The 6316-nt window shown below is 37.8% G+C and overlaps 1 long non-coding RNA gene across 1 annotated transcript; it reads left to right on the top strand.

The window, feature by feature from the left end:
- Positions 1 to 506: 506 nt before the first annotated feature.
- On the top strand, positions 507 to 5987 carry LOC148216985 (uncharacterized). Its single transcript, XR_015797794.1, has 3 exons — positions 507 to 596; positions 3157 to 3306; positions 4156 to 5987. It is a non-coding gene; the product is annotated as an uncharacterized LOC148216985 (long non-coding RNA).
- The last annotated feature ends 329 nt before the right edge of the window (positions 5988 to 6316 follow it).

Consider the following 6316-nt stretch of genomic DNA (forward strand, 5'->3'; position numbering starts at 1 on the left):
TTAGAGGTACTTGCATATTTCTGTGACTGTTTACACAATGTAGTCTGTGCAGCCAATGAAGGGGACATCTGACTGAGCCTGACTTCCTGGTCCTGTGTCCCTGAAGTGGCCAAACAGGATCAAGGGGAAAATGCAAACATTTTCACACCAGGAGACATAATAGATAGATGAGAGACTTTCAATTTACCTTTTTTCAAATTACTTTTTGGGGTGGGGAAGGTTTTTACTTTTGGTACAAGTAGAGGGATGGGCAAGGGACTCATTTTTGGCCCATAGTTGAGACATACTGTATCTCTGATTATCAGAAATTGTTCAGAAAGAGCATGTTCTATCTATCTCCTACTTCTCAGCATAGAGATGCTGCTGGCATCTTCTCATCCTAATAATGTTCTGGAAGTCTTTAAAAACTTGGCTGTTCTCCCAGGCCTTGGGGTAGGTTGTTTGTGGAGCCCCTGTTGGTTGTGTTTATGGAGTGTGGTTTATCCAGATGCATATGATCTTTTATTCTTGCTGTTTTTTATTTTTTTAAGTGTAAGCTACCCGGAGTTGTTCTGGAGTCAGGTGGCCTCTAAATCATCATCATGGCAACTAACAAGGTGAGAACAGGCCACGTAAACCTTCTTACTTTTCAATTATGAAATCAAAAGACTTGGGCAATAGGATGGGTGGTTGTCAGGAAAACTTGGTTGTATACTCATTCCTGAAAACAATCTAGTTCCATTATAAAGTGAATGCAATCCTCCCACTGAAATATATAAAATTCTGAAGGGCAAATGAAGATTCTGAGAACTGTTTGATCTAAGGTCATGATACTTATAAATAAGATAACAGTCTTGTGAGGGAAATTTGGATCTTAACAAATCTAGGTGGGAGGAGAGGAGTGGAGCTTAAGAGATAACCCTGTATCAGAGGACAAATTTTCCTTGCCAAAAATGCTTATTAATGTAATTTTAGTTAGTTCTACTTCTATTCTGCAGTTATTCGTTCCATATATCTGGAGATAATGGATATCTTGGTATGTAAAAGAATCTCTTACGGCAAGCTGCGCTTGGTATATGCCAAGAGCCTGTAACATCTAAGGATTGGCATGAGGTAGTGGAAAGGTGGGGTTTCATTTTGTTTTCAGTCCAAATAGCCAAGAAATGCCTCTGGAAGGAGGTTCTGTTGGATCCGAACAAGAGTTTTTGCTTTTTAGACTGCTCTTTCTCTTTTTCATAGAGGAAAACAAATCTGAAGAATTCTCTTGGGGACTGAAATTCATTTACTTTTATGAAAAAAATTATAAAACAGCCTCAGCATGTGATGTGGGGCAAATGGTAACATAAATTAAAATGGTGAAACATGAAACGTAATTCAATGTTAACTTGAAATATAGCCAACATGCAGTTACAATAGAGATTCAGGCAAGAGCCAGCTGAGCGTTTTGCCTCTGAGTTAGAGATACATGTCCAACAAGGCAGGATTTAATCTGAAAACACCAAGTAGAATCACTCTGCTGAAATTTGGATTTGCTGAGCACCTGGATGGAAAGCCACATGGAATCTCTGTATAACAGGCAATTTTGATTTCCTGAGTGGAAATGTACGAGACTATGCCTCAGATTAGAACTTTTTTAAATAGACGAGTTGATAAATGGATTGTTACTTAGTATGTTTCAAGAATTGTCAGCCCTTCAAGGTAGTCGAGACAAGAAGCTCAAATCATAAGTATTAACGCTACCTTTATTGTAAGTTTACAGTAACAGAATCTTGCAAGTCTGAAAGCATTTCTCCCCTCCTTTATTTTTATTTTCCAGAAAACTAGGGAGGTTCCTTTCTGAAATGCTTCCCATGCCTCTTTTCCTTCTGTGGGCTGAGATACCTTTTGCATGATAGTTGTCTACCCTGCAGCTCTTCTTCCTATCTCTCAAGGTCATTCCCACATACCATTACATCAATCAATGGAATCTGTTTGACCAGGGCAAGCAATTGGTCATTGAAATGACTATTGTACAGAAATAGTGACTCTTCCTTGAGCTGTGGATCTAGCATCCATTTCCAACTGGATTCTGGATGAAGCAGCTTCATTTTCCAGGCATATGAAAGTTGCTATCCTATATGCATGTACCCTTTTGGAAATCCTTTCAGAGTAAATAGGATTGCATTGCACATGTCTCTTGAAACGAAGACCAATTTTTGATAAATGCTTGTTTAAGAGCTGATTTAGGTATAAGAGTTCTCTAGAGGAATGTATGTAGGGGTGAATTTAGAAAACCAAGAACAGAACAAACATGAATTCTAGCATTTGATCTACAAATTATTTTTAGTAAAGGAAAATACAGAAAAAGGAATAGAATTGCTGTAAGTATAATTTGAAAGGAAAAGTATGGAGAGCTGGATTCATAATGTACTTAGAAGTATTGTAAAGCATTCACACTGCATTTTAATTGTGCAGACTATCAATGCCCCATTTAATACAGGAGTCTATTCTAAGAATGACAATAACTGGCTCTGGACTAATTTCATTTGACAATCCATTATAGGTCAGGCTTTTGCCAGGAGTGAGTTCTGATCTACTAGTTTGGGGTGGGCAACTTTTGGGGGACCAAAAATTAAAATTATTTCTCCTTTGAGGGCCATAGTGAACATCATGACATAGTATAGTAGATGAGGCCAACAATTTTGGCTTTTTTTTTTTTTAACCTGGAGAATATTAGGGGTATGTTACCCTCCCTCCAAAAGTCATTTTTCAAAGCTTCTGTAGGTTTAGTCTTGCCTTTTCTGGAGCTGCTTTGGTAGCTACAAAATGGGTGCTAGTGTTCATATGTGAGTGTAGAGAGTAAGACGACCCTGATAGAAATATACAAGAACTGTTACCTAGGTGAAAGGGGCTGAAATGTTTTTTAAGTTCAGAACAACAAAGTAACTTTTGGAAGCAGCTCAGGCAGACACCTCCCTAATTCACTGAAGTATAAGAAGGGGGAGGAGATGCAGCACAATCAAAACTTCCAAATTTCTGTTACAAGAGCTAATCTCAATTAAAGTAGTTTTAGCCTTCCTGTAGAGTTGATTTCTTGGTCTGGTTCACTAGTTTAGCTGAAAGTGGGTCATGAATTGGTCACTTTTGCACAGTTTGGAACTCAATGCTCTAACACAACTCTATCCAACTTTGTTCCAGCCATTTCTGTTGGGACTACAACCCTTGGCATTCTCATGTCAGCCTGGAAGGCATAAGCACCACTGGTTATACCATTACAAAATGGAATAGCTTCCTCACACAGTGAATCTGAGGATTGGAGTGGCCATGAAGATTGGAAGATGGACTTTGGTTAGTTACAGTATAGAAGTTTCCTGCATCCATAAGCTAACCTTTTGCCTCCAGGATCCAAACTTCCAAACAAAGTGTCTCAAGTTTAGCACACAGAATAATGCCCTCATGGGGTATGCCATCTTGCCTTTCACCTCAGGCAACAAATCTCTTGGGCTGGCCCTAGCCTCCAGTTGGTGAGGGCGGCTTACTCTAGGGTGGGTGAAAAAGTGTGGTGCAGCCCAGTGGCATCCCTTCAGAATCCCCAGAGTGGGTGGGGACAACTTTTGAGGTGGGGTGGGGTGGGGGGTTTAAGGGGCAAACAGATGTTTAAGACATCGCTGTCACCCCTTAAGATTCCTGAACCTCCTTCCAAAGTGTCCCCTGTCCCCAAACGCTTTTGGAATGAAACTCTAGATAGGTTGAACGTTGCTCTTGAACTGACAGAAGTTTCACTTCCCTGCTCAATTTTTCATCACAGAATCAGGATAGTTGACACTTTTTTAGTGCCCCTTCATATACTGTAGTGTATTTCACTCAATAAAGGCTTTGCCTATTGCATAAATTATTTGAAGCCCCAAACAACATTGTTCTCAAAGGCCCATTTCATTGTTCCAGCTTACTTGTTCTCCACTGCCTCTCACGCACATTACAGATTTCCATGTGTATTTCAAAACAAAAGTAATAACACAATTGTCTCACATAACACATGCTCCCAATGGAAATTAAAATGCATACTTTTCTCATCATCCTTTATTTAACAACTGGGAGGATTTTAATATTTGAAACTCAGCATGAAAATTGTCAGGAAACACCATGATGCCTTCTGAGATTTCAAATTCAACTTTCATTGTTTTCCTTTCATTTCAGGTGAGTGTTTGTTTTCCAGCCAAGTGGCTGTACCCTGTGATGGAATGATAGCTAATGGGATTTTCTGTGATGATTCCTCAGTCAATTATAACACCAGAAGACTTGGGAAGATGGATGTGAAGCCATCCCCCGTGAAATCATACAGATTTATAATTGCAGTGAACAAAGTAAACCACCTAGGGCTCCTATAAAAGTGAAAAGATGCTCCAAAAAAAGAAAAAAAAAAACTGGGTGAGGAACTTAAGTGGGGAATGGGAGGGGCATGCAGAGATTGTCTCAGTGATCCAGCTTGTATTTCAGACACCCTCCACTCATCTTGGCTACCAGGTCTGGGCCAAGCTGCTGTCTAGTGTTCATCTAGACATCTGCAGCCCAGATCTAGTAGCCTTGCCCTCAACACATTAACATTTAGACCCTGAGCTGAGGGCAGGGACAGCCATTTGGCAGTGTCTACATTCAGTAGTCATATTAGGTTTATCCCAATACCTAACCTTACACAACTTTTATACAGTAACTCTCTTGATGTCAGTTCTATAAAGTTCTGGCCATAGTTTACTCAACTCCTAGTGTTTGATATGGTATTGGTGTATTGTATGAACCCAGTGTTGTGGTAAAACTTGCTGCCTGGCTTAATGTAATATGGTATGGTATGATATGATATGATATGATATGTATAATTTACTTACAAATTTGTGACTAGCTGTGATGTATGAAAACAATCTCTGCATTGCCTTTTTATTTAGGATTATGATCCCAGAAAATCTGTACTTGATACACCAGGAATTTTAGCCTTCAATAAAGCCCATTGTCCAATTTTAGCCTTCAATAAAGCCCATTGCCCAGGAGACTAATAAGAGTTTTTTGAAGTTGAATGTGTTCAGTTCCAATGCATTTTCCAATTTTGAGCACCTATCTTTATTTTAGGTCTTTTATTACTTGATAGTAGTTATGGATACTGCTAATAAGAAGTTACAATAATTTTTGAGTGCTGTCCTCTGCTGTAGAAATAGTTCATTGAGTTCAATGGGAAATTTTATCAAGAATGCAAGAAGGCTCACAAGATGAATGAATGTGTCATAATAATGAATTATGAATGAAGGTAAAACTGAGAGATTTGTCCATATAGGCAGAGAATTACGAGTGTTTAGATTTTAGAACCTGAGGTTTGAACCATTACTTATTCAACCAGATTTGTGGTACTGAAATAGGATTGTCACATTTTTTTTCCTTGGTGGGCAAGTACAATCTATTCTTTTCCAAACATTAGCTACTGAATTAAGAAAAGTCTTGTTCAGTTTGAACTTGCCAAAATTTTAAAGATTTCTTTATAGAGGAGACAAAAAGAAGATTTTAAAAAATGGATGTAAAGAAAAGCAGTGTGGACAGATTTGCCTGTATATGGTCATTGACCAATTCAAAAAGAAAAAGAAAAAAAAGAAAACAAATTCTAAGATAGCAAGTAAAAATTGTAAAATCTAATAATGATTAAATTGATGTGGTCAAAGTATAGTGTATTTTACAATATGATATGTATATCATTCCTGTTTCCTTTCACAGTAAAGTGTGACAGTGAGGTGGAAGAAAGGAATATTGCACATGGAGAAAGAAGATTTAGCTTCAAATCTTCAATTACATTTTATTGACTGATCCTTATCCATAAAAAAACTGTAGAAGCCAGTAATTGCTGGTGAAAGAATCTGTACTGTGCTCATCAGTTGTAGGACACAAATGTTTTGTGGAGATCTAGTACATGGAGATCTTTTCAGCATTAGTTTGTCATTTTTTTTTAAAAAGTAACCTTTGCTCAGAATGAACAATAGAATTCCATTTTTGTTCAGATGACCCTTAAAAAAAAAAAAACACTTATAAAAGACTTCTGACTCCTTTAAAAATAAATTTTAGAATGAAATGGAAACTTTCTTATTCTTTCATAATATTTTGAGCAAGAGGAAAAAAATTAACGAAACACAAGTTTTAAAGTTTCTTCTTTTTATAGTGCATTAAATAGTGCTCTCTCTCTCTCTCTCTCTCACTCTGTCTCTCTGCTCATGTGATTATTTTAAGAAAAACTACCTCTGAATTTGATTCCTGCATGTCTGCATCATAAGTTGTTGAGAACTCATGCTGCACTGTCTGGGGTGAATCATCTCTTGTTTGCAAA

This window comes from Python bivittatus, unplaced genomic scaffold, assembly GCF_059951505.1.
Source record: "Python bivittatus isolate LINGU-HERP-01145 unplaced genomic scaffold, Pbiv_v1 ctg000020_np1212, whole genome shotgun sequence".
Lineage (NCBI taxonomy): Eukaryota > Metazoa > Chordata > Lepidosauria > Squamata > Pythonidae > Python > Python bivittatus.